At 37.3% G+C, this 16,380-nt stretch overlaps 1 protein-coding gene and 1 long non-coding RNA gene across 2 annotated transcripts in view; one reads left to right on the top strand and one right to left on the bottom strand.

The window, feature by feature from the left end:
* LOC310889451 (guanine nucleotide-binding protein G(q) subunit alpha) overlaps positions 1-16,380 on the bottom strand; it is a 132,089-nt gene that overhangs the window by 57,320 nt on the left and 58,389 nt on the right. The gene's annotated exons all lie outside the window — the stretch shown is intronic.
* LOC310889452 overlaps positions 1-16,380 on the top strand; it is a 47,993-nt gene that overhangs the window by 19,184 nt on the left and 12,429 nt on the right. The window contains exon 1 of the long non-coding RNA XR_014576571.1: positions 1-16,380. This exon is cut by the window's left edge and continues 19,184 nt beyond it. This is a non-coding gene — a long non-coding RNA (uncharacterized lncRNA).

Genomic DNA, 16,380 nt, shown 5'->3' with positions numbered 1-16,380 from the left:
TAAAGCAAGACCTTAAACAAACTATACTATATTCATGAGGAATATACGCATTTATAGTCTAAAGAATAGGATTAGGTAAAAACAAAAACAAAACAAACAACAACAGCAAAAAAAACAATTATAGGGGGAAAAAAGAGCCAAGCAAAAACCTTTGAGACAAAAACTGCTTTCCCTGATGTAATCTAATACGGATGAAAGGGCATTCTCCATCTTCTAACTAGAATTTATGACTTCACTATTCTGATCTATCTAGAACCACCATGTCTTTAATTTATGCCTGAAATCATGCACTAAAAATACATCACCTTGTCTATATCACCACTGTAGTTAGCCTGGAGATTAATGAATAAGGTATCATTACTACTACTCAGCTAGGAAACAGAGTTAGCCATAAAAAATTACCAAAACACATGTGATTGTGTTAACACAACAGCAGGCTGCTGGAGGATGACAGCCTTCTGGCTACTTTGCAGCCAGACAAAAATCTTCTCAAGTCAGCAGAACTATTAAACAGACAAACCACCAAACTCGAAAGCTGTAGAGAAAAACAAAAAAACATGAACTCATTCACGTATATTTCACCATTGAATTCTTATCAGTATTTTTCCTATTTTTCACCCACACCATGCTCCTGTTAATTTTGTCCTCATGACAACCTTCTGTTAGCCACTACTACTGTCTTTGTTTTTATCTCACATCTTATCTCACTTGATATTTATCCAGGTATAAAGGAATAATTTTATATGGATTTCTCCAATTAACACTCTACAAATTTTAACTGTTTTGTTTGCTGGAGGCCTTGTGCATGGGTTGCTAAATTTGGCTGCTCCTTTCACAAACAGAGAGAAAAATTTCACTTGTTACTGCACTGCAAAACTAAGGCTCTTTCACTTTCTGCTGAAACACAGTTCAAGAGCCAGACATGTAAGCTCTGATTTCCTTTCAAGATATTAAACTATCCTGAGTTCTTTCAGAAAGCTTGGAAGCCAGCTAGCTTTTATGGTTCTGAAACACAGGTCTATCATATTAAAAAACAAACAAACAAACAAACGACTTATTTGGGAACTGCTATTTTCTTTTCTGGGCATAAGAAACAAAGACTTAAATTGAGATCATTCTTTGGCAGTACAAGAGATTTTACTGACTCACAAGCTTTGCTGGATTCCAAACCTGCACGCATTTATCATGTAGTTCTTGAGGAACTGGGTTAGAAATAATCGCTTTTAGTTTCTCTCTGGTACATCGTACATGGTATTTTATTTCACAGCTATAGAACCAGTTAAGTGCTAAACTTGCTGCAATTATACTCACTGATTAATTTTGATATAGGATTAGGTTATTGCTTATGGAAAATATTTTGGTTTTTTATTATTTTTTGCACTTCTGTGCATGTTTTTGTGAACAGTAAGAAACACAGTATCAGACCATAGTTTTTAGTAAGTCTATTTTAAGAATAAACTAAGTGGCTCCTATATTTTTCCTTCACTTTTGAAAATACCTTTCTGTATGATACCACATTTTAGGTGCCACTCACTATTAAAACCAATGGTTTCTCCATAAGTAAACTCATAAAAACTGAAGGGAGTTAACTGAAATCAACTTAGGTGTAGACACAGTCAGTAACTAGTCTTTCATTCAGATCAGCCTAATTGGTTTTGGAAACTAGGTTTCCTCTTAGAGGTTAAAAATGAAAAAAAAAAAAGGGCACAAAATGTACTAATATATCCCCAGCTATCCCCTCCCACAAAACTCATCTTTGAGCTCTGTGCTAGACCAAACCTGGACTGTGGGGCTTTTGAGATTTTAACAGATGACAAGCATTTATGGAGATCATTAGTTATCACTTTTTCAAGTTCCAGGAATGAGAGATGGGAAAATTCTTTTTGGTGATTTTTGTCCTCTTGAGAATAGGGTGGACTACTGCAGTTTTCAAGGCACTAGATTTTCTTTTGAAGAGAAGCACATTAGAATAAATGCTAGTGAGTTTGTAGCTAAATTAGGTCATTGAGGTTTATCATACACTGGACTATATATGCTTTTAAGTTAGATTCTCTACAAAGGAAATCTCCCAGGGGAGGCTGCAGGTAGGTTGTTTGCCAGTAGATCTGACCAATAGCTCCAAGTATCCAAAACTCATTTCACTGTGGAAAACTATAGGAGGAGTGGATAACCAGGAATGTTTGATCTATTACGAGCTGCTGCTGCCACATCCTCTGCAACAGTCCTTACCCACCCAATGACAATGGAGAAAGAAAGATGCAAAAATGACTGTATGAAACATTAGTGAGTCATACACTAAGAGAGAAACATTCATCACGTCTACACCCTTCACTGCGTTTTGTCTTACAAACCACTTGTTAGAAATACTACCTTCAATTGGTAACAAAAAAAATCATTTTTTTCTATAAATTTAATTATGCTGATATGTTGTATAATATTTTACAGTATTTTAGTACAGATTAAAACTTAATTCAAAACATGCAATCCTTAGCTGAATTCCACAGGTGTACTGATTTCGAACATCTGAACTACAATAATATCTGAATGAAGACTGAGAAGTTATTAACTTATTTTTGTAGGTATAATATAAACCCTCTCTCTAAAGCTGATTTATGCTAAAACCTACCACATAAATCAATCTCTCAGTTATTGTGCTTTTGGAAAGTTGAAAATTTTTAATGGAGATTTATTGAGTTTGTTGTATTACAAGACTACAGCATAAATTAAACTTGTTATTCAGTTTGTGTCTTAAGAACTCCATGTCTCTCTTCCTGCCTTTCTTTATCAAAGGAAATGAAGTAGAGATGTTCATAGTATTTACTAGGATCTCTTAGAAAATTCTGCAACTAAAACAAATCCTATCCCTACATGTGCTACAAAGACTTTTTACAGTACATTATACAACAACAACAACAGAGGCAGATCAAATGACTCGTGGTTTCTGTAATCATTGAGAACTATTTAGATTCAACCATATATGTGTATCTTAGTAAAATGAAAAACATCTCTGAAATGCAGGCACTGGCCACATAATAAAACTGTAAAACGGAAATAAAACTAACACTGGAACTACATTCATAGAAAACAACCCTTTGGTGGCAATCGCGCTTTGTGTTATCACAATACCAATTACATGAGACACTTAAGTCACTCTTGTCTGGTTTGCTGGAAGAAGAAGTGTTTATATGTATTACAGTATCTGTTGGTAGGATACATCGTTAGCGTGATGCATGTTCTGAAAATGAAAAGGAAGTGCTAAGTAGAAGATACATTTTAAAATTAAAACGTTCCTTTTCACTGAGAAGTTACACTTCTCTCTAAATTTCTTTGGACAAATTAAAAATATTCTCGCTTTTGATAAAATGCAGTATTTTACAAAATAAAAACACATTCTATCCAAAAATAAAATGTTAAAATTCTAAGTTATCTTCTGAATAGTAACTTGTATTGTTGAATGCAGAGTAAACTCAAATGAGTCATTGTGGATTTAGTGAAACCACTGTTGATCGGTCAGTATTTCCCAACCTTCACCGTTTTCTTACTCAAAACATTGCTTGACATCAAGTAAGCACCGCCTTTTGATGACTACTACTCTGGTTCAGTAACCAGCAGATACTACAGATGTTACAAATTCAAAATCTCTTCTGTCAAATGGATTTTAAACGTTCACGGTCATTCTGGAGGTATAAAGTATCTGGTGTCTATATGAATATGAAAGTTAAAGAAAAGTCATTATACGTCATGTAAATCTTTCAATTAAAGGCCATCTGGTCTGCTATAGATCCATCCAAGTCCCTTACTGTAACACATTCCAATTAGAGGTTTGTCTTCTACACAGATAGTGTTCTCAGTTTATGCTTGATTTAATATTAGATGATCAAAAGGTATATAATGCAATCCACAAGAAATTATTTATATTCAAGACCAGCGGACTTCGGACAACTCTATGAAATAATTAAATTGTAGTAAGATGTAAAGTTATAATGGAGAGCAAACTTTTAGCATCACCTTTGCTAGAATAATAAGAAAAGCAAACATTGAGAAAACACAGAAAGAAGATGTATTCTTTAAACATTACTTCAGCAAAATAATTCCATCATAGACAGAGACAGCACGTTTTAAAGACACAGAAAGGAAAATTGTTCCTAGGGAAAGGTTGGAATATGTAGAAAAGAGTAAAATGTATGAAACTGCATCCCTTTCAAAACAGAGTTGTATCAACTTCTTGAAGAGAAAAAAATAAAAATATAATCTAAATAGTATACAGATAAAAACATGGCTGCTTTTTACAGAACAGGTTTATTATTAGAGCTAGAATATGGATACTATAATGTTATTTTTGCTTCTCACTATGCACATAAAGCAAGAAAAAGTACAAAATGTTTAAAACAGAAGTCACCACTACTGTTGAACCCCATACTAAAGACTACAGCCAATTGGCTCAGAAAGAGCAAACCAATAAACGTAAAAGGCTATACGCAGGTATGTAGAAAATCATCATGTTAGAAAAAAATCTGGAAAATGAACATGCTACTTCTATATACGATGACTATAATGCACTCAGATGAAGACCTAATGTAAATTTAGCCTCCAGCTTATTGGAACTGTAAATGCTGAACACTATTTCAAAACAAAGTGAATTCATTCAAAATACGACAGCTACATTTTGCAGGACTACAATACAGTAGTCAGAATTTGCAACTACTAAAAAGTTATGGTTTCTTCATCTGTAAAGATGTTGAACTCACACCTTTCACATATTTTTAAAGTTGCCTATATCGGATCTTTTAAAGAATATCATAACCCTGAAAATTTGCGGACAAGAATTATTTCTCGAATGTCACATCTTTAGTCATACGCAATTTCAAGTCATGGACAGAGAACACACTTCAATTTTCATATAATTATCATTAACATTTGAATTTAAATTAAAATAATGAATTAAGTGTTGTATAAGTTATTTCACTAGAGAACAATAGGAAACAGCATGTGTAGTTTGCTTCATTTTGGTCCTTTTCAATTGCATTTTTCCCCTCTAAAAAAGGCAGATGTCCAAATGCTAACTCCCAGAGCTACACATAATTTCCTGTTTTAATGGAAACCAAAATTGAAGCAACATGGAATTATTGTAAAATCACTCTAATAGTAAGGGATTGCAATACTGCTTCTCTGATGCATGTGGAGAAATATTAAATATAGACAGACAGAAAGGAATTGGAAGGTACTTAACCACTTCAGATGACAGAACTGCATGTGGATAGAGAAAAATTTACATAGACGTGTTTTCACACCACCACAACTCCTTCATACACAGTAAGCAAGGACATATTCTCCAGGGAAGCTAAAGCAAATAACATCAATTTTGACTTACTTACGTAACTTTTTACATATTTCTCAGTTTATACTACCAATAGTTTTGTGCTCCTGCATAGCTCATCTATTCAGTTCGAAGAACTCTCACATAGGAGATGCAATTAAAATGAGAAGTGTAAACAAAGCAAAGCAGTTTTGCTGTCCTAGACTTTTTACACATCATTATGGAGAAGATCCCTTCAAAAGTCCCACTGAAGGAGCTAAATTCTTCTCTGCAATCCAGTAACAAAAGTGCTCCCAATAAACCTTCTTCTGCTTCCTAGCTTGATAAATCAGATAGACTATTAAAAAAGAGCAATTTTCACAGAAAAAGTCATATTTAGTCTTGTGAGTTTGGATATTCTTGCATGCATGTCACACCTGGACTTTTTGCAAACAAAACTTTAAAGTGAGGGCAGGGTACAACAGGTTCAACAGAAGGTTTATCTTTTAAGGAAAGTGAAAGCAAGGAAAGAAAAAAAGGCAGAAAAGAAAAGGCTTGAGAAGTGCTGCTTGAGAACACAGAGCACAAAATGTGCCAGTTTCAATTATCGTTATATGTACATGTTAGGCACATTTTCATTTTAAACCCTCTGAGATTCATCTGCTGTTGACAAAGGTTCTCCCCTGCATGCACCCTCCAAAATTATTTGCAAATACCACAAAATAAATTTCCTAGCTTGGTCAAGGGGTAGGGGGAATCAGGAAGGGTGCAGAATGGGATTAAGGAAAGAAACAGACAAAGAAAGTAATTTATTTATAATTGAGTCTGAAACAAACTTTCCACTACCTCTACCAAAACACATGGGAAGCTGCACAAAATCACTGTTTCAAGTGTGGGGTTTTTTTTGTTTGTCCTTTTTTTTTTTTTTTCAGTTGTGATCTGACAGATTACTCTTTGGGAGATACTTAAGGTTTCAGAAGACATGATCTCACTATATCAACATTTCTCTTCTTGTAAACATTCAGTAAATGGTCAATACAACTTACATCTAATGACTTGTCTTTTGTTCTTTCACGTCAAAAACGGACTCAGCTAGTTATACAACCAGAATACAGAACTTGTGAAAAACAGGAAAAGAACCAACCAATATTTCTTAGGATTCCCATGGGTAGTATTCTTGCCTCTGCCAACTGAGAACAATAGGCCCGTCTCAATGCTGTCAATTTCTCCTGTCTAAGAGTTAGGTTTCTTTCAGGAATTCAAACCCTCTGAAATCTCAGGCATACAGTTCAAATGTATTAGATAAGACTGTGAAAGGAAGGTGTCTTTTTCTGATGAAAGAGTTTCAACGTATGTTATGATTCCCATAGATTTCTCATCTGTGTAGAGGTTCTACCGTTAATGGCATACTGCCTGACCAGCCCCACAGAGAATATTCCCAGTTCGACACAGGCCCATAGAAAGGCTCTGACAGACAAATTACGACCACATGAAAACAAACAAACAAACAAACAAAAAGAAAGGGAAAACAAAGCAGTGTGTATCTGTGGAACATAAGAGACTTTCAGGAGGGTGAGTGGGGCTGTTGTGGGAACTACCAGATGACAGTTTCCAAGTGGTACCATGATCCACGAGGTTTATTAAAGAAAATTTCCTAAAAATATAAGAGACATCATCAGATTCCCACACAGCATTTTTAAAATCTAGTTTTTTTCTAGTGTCTCCAATTATCAAGTACTTTTCCTGAATGCTAAAGAACTTGGGAACTCATATGTATTATTTTATTTATTAAGAACACATTATTTTGAAAGAAGCATAAAAAATATGCTCCAGAAATAGAGTGACAATGAAACATGATACAATGGGACCACTGCCCCAAGTAAAAGCAGCAAAAGCAAAGCGATCTTTATCCTACCAAGACTCTGAAATTAGACAAATGATCTGAGCAAAATTAAGTTTGTTAATGGTCTGTAACACAGTAACATTGCACCAGGCCCACAAGGTTGCAGATGTAAAGGTATTGTTATTCCACTGCAATTCTTAGAATACACAAGTTAATAGATACATTAATAGTCAAGAATGTGTTCAGCACATTGATAAGCACATGTTCAGCACAATGTCTCCATTTTATAAGTAACACTGCAAGCACTGCTACAGAATTAGCTCGCTTGCAGGAAAAGTGTTCTCTTGATGCTAACTTCTAGAAATGAAAGGAATATAGAGGTCCATCATGTAATATCCTGGCCTACAGTTTTGCTTAATAAGAAAGTCATGACAAAAACCAGCACACCGTTTCTCTACGACTTTTCCTTTAAGTACTTAGAACTCAACCACAGCTCAGCAAAAAGGTGTATGCACACATGTATAAAAGTAATTGAAATTGGACACGATTCACTGGCACAAATACTGTTTTTTCGGTTTCCTGCATTACATTTCTTGGCTGAACACGTCCTGTTGTTTAAACTGCAAGTGTTTGTTGTTTCTTTACTATTGAGTTTAGATTCCCCAGAAGAGATAAAAGTTTCTTCCTTCTCCAAGAAGTGCCCATTTAAAGCAATGTTTTATTTCAAGTCATCTACATAACATTTGATCCAAATTGTACTTCCCCAAGCTTCATGGCCAAGTTTCAGGAAGAACTGGGGAGACTGAGAAGCACTTGGGAGTCTGAAAAGGTGATAGATCAACGTAGTCCTGCTCTGCCTTCTCAGGTACACACCTGGCATGGCCACTGCTGAAGCAGGCCTGGCATCTGATCTGCATCAGGATAAAGGCAGTAACTTGAGGAAGAATGGAAGCAAGCTACTGCACAGAGCTGCAAGGGAAGCCCCCGTCTGCCCACTTAACTTCCACTACTGAACAGGTACGAGTCTCTGGGTGCAGCTGATGAGGGATATGAAAAGAGGGAAGAAGAGGCATCCATGCAAATTCTCTCTCCAAGGTCAGATCAATCAAGCTTCATAGTGAGTGCAGCATCAAGATCAGTGCCGTGAAGAAACAGTGGCGAGGCATAGTTACAGGTGACACCCTCCTCAAGGGAATGGAGTCTCCCATCTGCAGGCCAGACCCTCTTTACAGAGGTTTGCTGGCTCCCTGGGGCTAGGATCAGGGATATTACCGCTAAGCTTTCAAGCATAACACAGCATTCAGACTATTGCCCACTCCTCCCCCTTTCAAGTAGCTGCAGGAAGTCTGGCGTCTATCAAAGGAGATTTCCAGGTCCTGGGGGTGGCAAACTAAGGGACTCAGGAGCAAAGAAAATGTTATCCTCAGTCCTCACAGTAATGGGAAAAGGCAGGGAAAGAATAGACATGCCCAGGTCATTGATGCCTTGCTCCAAGACTGGTGCTCTCCACCAGGATCTTGGGATTCATAATCAGGGAGGAGTCTTCAAGATGACAGGTCTGCAGGGGCCTGACGGGACCCACCTGTTCTCAGAGGGGGAAATGTTTCTTGGCTTGTAAACTGGCGAGACTGACTGAGAAGGCTTTACACTAGGATCAGCCAGGGAGGAGGGTGGATGGTGTGGCACTAGCTGAGGAAGGCAAGGCTAATGGGGGCATCTATGCTGCTCCAGAGAGCCCTGACTATTTAGGAGTGTATCAGAAGTGCTTGTACACCAATACACACAGTATGAGGAATGAACAGGATGAACTGGAAGCTCTGGTCCTTTCCCAGAGCCATGACATCACTGGTATTAGTGAGACTTGGTGGGACAAGTCCCATGACTGAAGTGTTGGGATGGAAGCCTATCGGCTCTTCAGGAGGGACAGGCAGGGCAGGCGGGTGAAGGTGTTGCACCATGTGCAAGGGAGAGATTAGACTGTACAGACATTGCCGTTAGGGATGATGCAGTACAGAGCCTCTGAGTGAGGCTTAAGGGGACAGATACCAAGGCAGATATCATTGTGGGTGTCTACTACATACTGCCCACTGAGAAAAATAGCACAGATGAGCTATTCTATAGGCAATTAGGGGAAATCTCTCAGGATCGGTTGCCTTCACCCTTATGAGAAATGTCAACTTCCTAGACCTAAACTGGGAATATCATACTGCTCTGACAAGTAAGGCTAGGAAATTCCTACCGCATGTTGTATCTAATTTCCTGTCACAAGTACTGAGTAGAGCCAACTGGGAAAGGAGCCCTCCTAGGCCTGTTCTGTAAGAATAGGGACGATCTTTTGGGAGTAGTGACGGACAGGTAGCTGTCTTAGCCACAGTGATCATGAATTAGCTGAGTTCAAAGTATTTGGCTGAAGAAGAAAAAAGGTCAGCAGAGTTGCCAGTCTGGACTTTAAAAGAAAAAAAATTTAAGCTACTTCAGGAGCTAGTTAGACGTGTCCCTTGGGAATCTGCTTTAGAGTATTCAGGGGTCCATGAGAACTGGTTGCTTTTCAAGAACCACCTTTTCAAGAACCACTGTGCCGCAAGTCAAGCAAGTGGGGCAGAAGTCCAGCCTGGCTGAACAGGGAACAGGGGTTGAAACTGGGTGATCTTTAAGGTCCCTTCCAACCCAAACCATTCTGTGATGCTATGATTCTAAGAGGCATTTGGACAATGCCCTCAGTAATATGCTGTTACTTATGGTTAGCGCTGAGGAGGTCAGGAAGTTGGACTTGAGAATCTTTGAATGTCCCTTCCAACTGAACTATGCTATTTTCACATTTATTAAGAAAATCACAGGGTTTTGCACTTGGAAATACACAACTATCACAATACAGTAACTGAAACAATGTTCAGTTTAAAGTATGTGAAAAAACAGAGAATGCTCATCAGAATATGACTGCATGTTTTTTGCACTGTATCACAATTTCAGAATTTGAAAAAAGAAGTGCTCTGCATCATTGTGCTTATTACGTTTGCTAAATGTCAATAACAACTACACTAGTCTTTCTGTAAATAAGCATTCAGGCAACTCTCCAGACTGGTCAAATAAACTCTAAAGATTTCCCATTATTTTTTACTTGCTAATACTGCTGAAGGCAGGCAAATCTGCGCAGACTAAACATAATAGCACAAATAAACTTATTTAGTATATCGGGTATGATCTAAGCAACTTTTGAACACAACATTAAAAACCTGCAACAGTTTCACAATCCAAAATCAAATTCTTTGTCTGAAGTTCTGTCATATTTTCCTGACGTTTAATTTTCTGAAACACCAGTGAAAGAATAAAAAGGGCATAAATTCCTTATTAGAACAAAAACCATCTTAGAAGAGCAGAAAGTCTGGACTGAATCCAAGGTTTTGATGATGATGGGGAAAGGAAACGGGAGAGCAATTCCTATTTGACTTCTGGTAATTTAGCAGATGAAATGAGGAGGACAAAACTGTTACAACAGCGTTTGTAATCAACTAGTAACTGCAGGCAGGTGCAGAATTATGGTCTCAACAGAAACCTTTGCTATTGGAAGCATTTCTTCTGGTAGCAGAAGAGAAACACCCTGATTCCTTAACTATGTAACCATTCTTGCTTTGAAGTCTCTGCATATCTATGAAGAAGTTTGATATCAACAAAAAACAAATCTAGTATCAACTCTTGGCTGGTAGAAAGCAGATCATTAAAGACCATGCAGGAGAACTAGGAAAATTTATATAAATGCTGAAGCATAAAAAAAAAAATCAAGTAAAGGTGAGAACTATACTCCTTATTATGTTTCCTTTATTTTTTATTATCCTTTTGAGAACACTATCAGGAATAAACAGCTATTGACTTTTACAACTCAAATAAATGAACTCTACTTCTGACATAAATACTGATGATGTTAGCACGCTCATCTGTTAGATTTCTTTACAAAAAAAATGTTTTTAGTACAAAAGTCTTTTTAATTCAGTTAAAAGGAAAAATAAGAACTATCTTATAGTGGATGTGTTGTAAGAAAGTAAGGCTAACTATGGGAAACAAGGAATTTCCTTTCTGTTTAGAGCAGCAGACCTGTAACTCATCCAAAGGAGCCTGGATTCTCAGCAGACTAAGAGGTGCCAATGGAGGGCCTGGTTCCTGAGTGGACACTCCTGAGTGGAAAAGAGCACTGGATGAATTCTAATTGTATTATTAAAGATTTAGCAAAGCAGTACAAAGATGACACCTGCTGCATTTTTCCTGAAGTTCTTCCCCAGACGACTTCCTGTGTGCAGTAACTAGAAAGCATACTTCCATACGATTAAACAACACAAAATCAACAGAAAAGTGTAATGGAAACATTAGGTTAAGGCTTGTCAGGCTGTACCTTTTCTTTGACCTGCATACATAGTTTGGATCAGTTTGCAACACATTATTTAAAGAAAAATTGAAGACTATTTGTAAAAACTTTATCTCTTACTTTCTCACTCCTGTTCCTTTTATTTTTGGCGTTAAGGAGAATCAAAGAAACACTTCATCTTTGCTTTGTAAGTATATAGACATTGCTACTTGGCTGCAAATCAGTGTAAGGATAAGCATAATGCATGTGCACGCTGAACAACGTAATCTGACAATCAGCAAAAGGACACAAAGAATTGATTACTGGGGGTATTTCTTCTCCACTGGGGGAAGAACTTCTAGTGATACAAAGTTTCATTACTGTACAGTGTAAGCTTCTAATTACACCCTTCGTGCTCTTTTTAGCTAGCAGTTCAAAAAATACAGTGCTCCATCCTATGCCTATTTTCCGGAGGGTCTGAACAGAAATAGTGAGTTTAGTGCATGACTGTTGAATTGTGTGAAAAGCAACAAATTTAGAGGTTTACTCCTGAATTTTATGCCTTAATTTATATGGACTAATTATTTCTCTTCTTGGATGTTTTCTCATAAGTTTCCTAAACACTACCACAATTTTTACATGCTCTGATATATGAAGATTTTGGTATGTAATGTTACTGTGCACTCCATTATGTGTATTTTATACATATATATATATATATATATAAAAATAGATAAAATTTTAAACTTCAACCAGAATTAGGGCCTGACTTTATTTTCATTATTTTCCTTGTACAGCATGAAAGATTTCCCTATGTTTTTATTTGATATCATCACAGATGTTGATTTATTATCATAGTGACACATTTAGAAACAAGTTAACAATTACTTTAACAGCAAATATTTAAAGCAGCATGGGAAAAAAAAACAGCAATTCCTACAAAAGCACTTATCAGAAGATATATAATCATTGATACGGATTTTTGAAAGAGGTTGCAACTTTTCAAGAAAGAAGTGCAAACGCAGTAGGATCACATTTTCTTTTAAAAATGCACACTAACATCTAATACTAATAAAGTGAACATGAAATTTTCCACTATCAATCAGCATTAGCAAAACAGGATAATCAAGGAGCAGTAAGGTTTGGAAGACTGAGACAGACCTTACCCTAATAGGTAACCATTTCAATCCACCTTGGCCATGAAAATAGCTATGTTATCATGTCATGAAAACAGCTGTATTATCTCCTCTTTGGAGAGCTTTCTGACCTCTGTTTAACCGTTTGCAATGATCTACTGCATTGCTGTTATCAAGGTACGAAATGAAAAACTACAAATTGCTGCAGTGAATTCCTTCAATGCAGTATCATACAATGCTCATACAGCCCACTGCCTTCTACACATTACTGCCTCTTATGCCAGCACCACCGATGCCAGCGCCCGGAGTCAAAACACTCTGATTTGATTTCTATCCCCAGCTTGTCACTGAAATCATAAGAGCCTGAAGCCAACAGGCTTATCTGAATCTAAAATACAGTGCAAGAAGAGTTTACAAAAAGGCAGACAGTCTGTGAACTAGGGAGGTAATGGCCTTCTTGATGAAGCATCCTCTGTCTGCTGCATGCATTTATAAAGTGGAAGGCACTCAGGAAGAGAAGCAATGCCACCAACTTTAGCAATACATTAGGTAGACACTGTTGCACTGATCTGCTCCACTGCAGAAGCAATTGAATCAGAGACCAATAGAAAGGCCCCTCACCACCAAGCAGTAGAGCTCCCCTTCGAGGCTATCTCACAATTTACGTAACGGTGCCCATTTATCAGGGTGAGAACCTGCATGGTTTGTAGCAAGCATCAGCCACTTCCATAACTCCCTTGAGCTGCTTGTTTTGGTTAAGTTTTCAAGGCTATTTCATGAATAACTTGAGCTTGCTGCTAAGTACTATTACTTTGCTTGCCTCCTCCATTTATATTTACAGAGATAACAAGCATGACTCACTTGCACATAAAAACAGTGCTCTCTTCCTGAGTTAATGGCCAGAAAGCTGAGATGCTTGTGCTGCTGTTTGTAGCTCTGTCAAACACCAACAGGAGTTAACAAGTTTACAATCAGTCTCCCCACTGTTTTTCCAGCAGTACTTGTACAATTAAAAAACTATGCTAATTGAATTCCGCTCTGATGTTAACGGAAGTTATGGAATGCAGAACTGCTGTTCTGGACTAGTTTTCTTGAGGAGGAGGAAAACCTAAAATACAGTCTGAGATAGCCATCAAGAAACACACACAGGCTTACAACTATAAAGGCTCCTTCTTCTCTTCCTACATCAGAGGTTCATATAAAGGTGACACCCAGAAATTCCAGTCTAGCACCATTACTTTGTACCACAAATAAATAAAAGAATACCACCCTTCCTTCTCCAGCAGCTATTCACTGGGTGTTGCGGAGACTTTAAAGTATTGCCCAGATCACTATTTGCAGATATGTGGGGTTTTATTATTATTTTTTTTTATTATCTTGTTTGATTCTTGCTTGTTAGTTTTAGCCTTCCTGTTAGGGTAGAATAGGTATGAAAAACTGACAAAGTTGAGAGTCAAAATGAACTGCTACTGACATGGAAGTTACGTCAACCACCAGAAAGTGCATGACTACTAGATAACCAGAAAATCCCTCCCACTTATCTCAGCTGCTTGCTACACAGATTCACCATTTACTTTGAGCCTCTGGAGCAACAACAGAAACAACAAACAAAAGATGTCAATGCTCTGAAATTCTGCAGTTTACTCATCACTGATAGGAGATTTAATTCAATCGAGATCTACAATAAATTTTCATTTCACAGTTAGGAGATGCAAAAGTAATGAATGAAACACACAATAAAAAACACAATTAACTAGCTAGTGATTCACCAACAACGTGACTATACATTAAATAACATTAGTTACTCCTAATTTGGTTGCCATTGAGTATCCAAACTTAAAACCAAGGATATGAGTATTGTTCTTGAAGCAATGCATTTCTGGGAAAGGACCTCCATAAGGAGTTGCTGTTTGTTCAAATTAAAAACATCCTGTTAGCAAGCACCATTTTTCTTTTCTAAATTAAGATAGAAAAACTTAAGAGGTTTAAAAAGGAGACAGTATTCAAGTCACATCCTTGGAAAAGGACTATAATTAATTAGTTCGAATTTCATGAATCGGGATTTTTTTTTTCTTCCCCTTATGCACTGTACAGATGAGGGAGAAGAGGTAGCACAAGTGTAAGGACCACAACATGGATTTGTATGATTAAGGAAAAAAAGCATTAAATACATTGAGTCAAACACAGTATTCCACTGTCAAAGACAACGCTAAATGAATTTCAATTACTTACTGTTGGCAATGTTTCTCTGCACATTTGCTTCCCCTTATTTTTCACTTCAGTAAGTAAGACCCTAAGTAACATTAAAGTTCCAGTTCCTCACTAGCTTATCAAAGAAAAGCTCCAGAAAATGGGCAGACTGCATCTTACAAAAACTGTGTTCACGCAGCTCACCAAAAGACTGTCTGAAGCACAGTCTGAAGCCTAAGTTTTATTGGCTGCTATATAATAAATACAGACTACAGAAACAGAAAAATCCACAAGTTTCCTGAATTGAGCTGAGCTCTTGAATGGAGATTTCATAAGTGACAGCACTCTGCATGCTGAGAATTGAGACTAAGCCTTAACACCAAGCATAAAAAAAAATTACATTAGACCCCAAAGATGGATTCTAATGAGTCTCATAGTTTGGGAGAGGAGGATGATCAACTAGACACCCATCTTTTAGACGTTTCAAATATACTGAGCCTGATTATGCAACCTTTATTCATGTTCATGAATTCTTACATGAACAATCTGGTATTAGTTTGAACAAGTGCTCATCAACATGAATAAGAGAACAACCACTGGACTCATCATAACTAATGCTGAGTCACACCTTTGGGGAAGAAAGAGAAAAATAATTATGTGCTAAATCAAGTTCACTTTATACTACAAAGTTTAAAGATTTCTTCAAATATTTGTTTAAATTAGTTTTATGAAAAGGTTTTCACATGGAGAGCTTCCACTAGGCTTGTGAAGCATGCTCGGAAAGATGTTTGATGTCAAGAGGGAAAATGGCTGCAAAGTGAAGACCTCAAAAGAACACTCACATTTTTCGGTTACATTTTCAACCACATCTTTCATCTTTATTCTTTTGTTGAGGCAAATGGACAGGAAAACCATTTACCATCTCTGTCTAATCTGAAATGCTGGTACTGGGGCTCTTGTATGAGTAGCTAAATACTACTTAACTGCAAAGAGTAACTCCTACGAAAGTTAATCCATATAAAGTCACAGGTACTAAGAAGCACCCACAGGTGAAAGAGCTCTGGGGCAAACTACCCATTCCAGTTAACTGCACGCAAATCACTTCGCAGCTGAACCAGACTGCTCTTCTGGGCTGCTGTTGCTTGAAAGGAGCCATAAACAATGAGTAGGTAACTGCAGATTCAAGACGTAAAAATCAGGTATTTCTTCCTACTAGAAGCAGATTAGTCTGCTTGCCCTGCACACACCCCCCGTCTGTACATCCCCCTTAACTGACCTATGGACTACAGGTGATGTCTGTGTGAGAGCACTACCAGTATGGAAGTCACATGCCCTACCAATACATAATGTGTACCAATACCAACAAGACAGATGGGATGGAGGAAAATACTGGTCAGCTGAGTCAGGCTCTTTCTACCTCAGTGAGGCAGGTCATGTAATTAAAAAGGGGTATTGTAACAGAAGATCCATGGCACTCTCATTGTCCTTCTACCTGGCACAAATTCACTTCAGCTTAACAGCATTCCATTAGAAGAGCTAGAAGACAAGGGAAAGAAGGAAGCATTGCCTTCCTACTAAG

The sequence above is a fragment of the Anser anser genome (genome assembly GCF_964211835.1).
Source record: "Anser anser genome assembly, chromosome: Z".
Classification (NCBI taxonomy): Eukaryota; Metazoa; Chordata; class Aves; order Anseriformes; family Anatidae; genus Anser; species Anser anser.
This window is presented reverse-complemented; position numbering and strand designations above follow the sequence as displayed.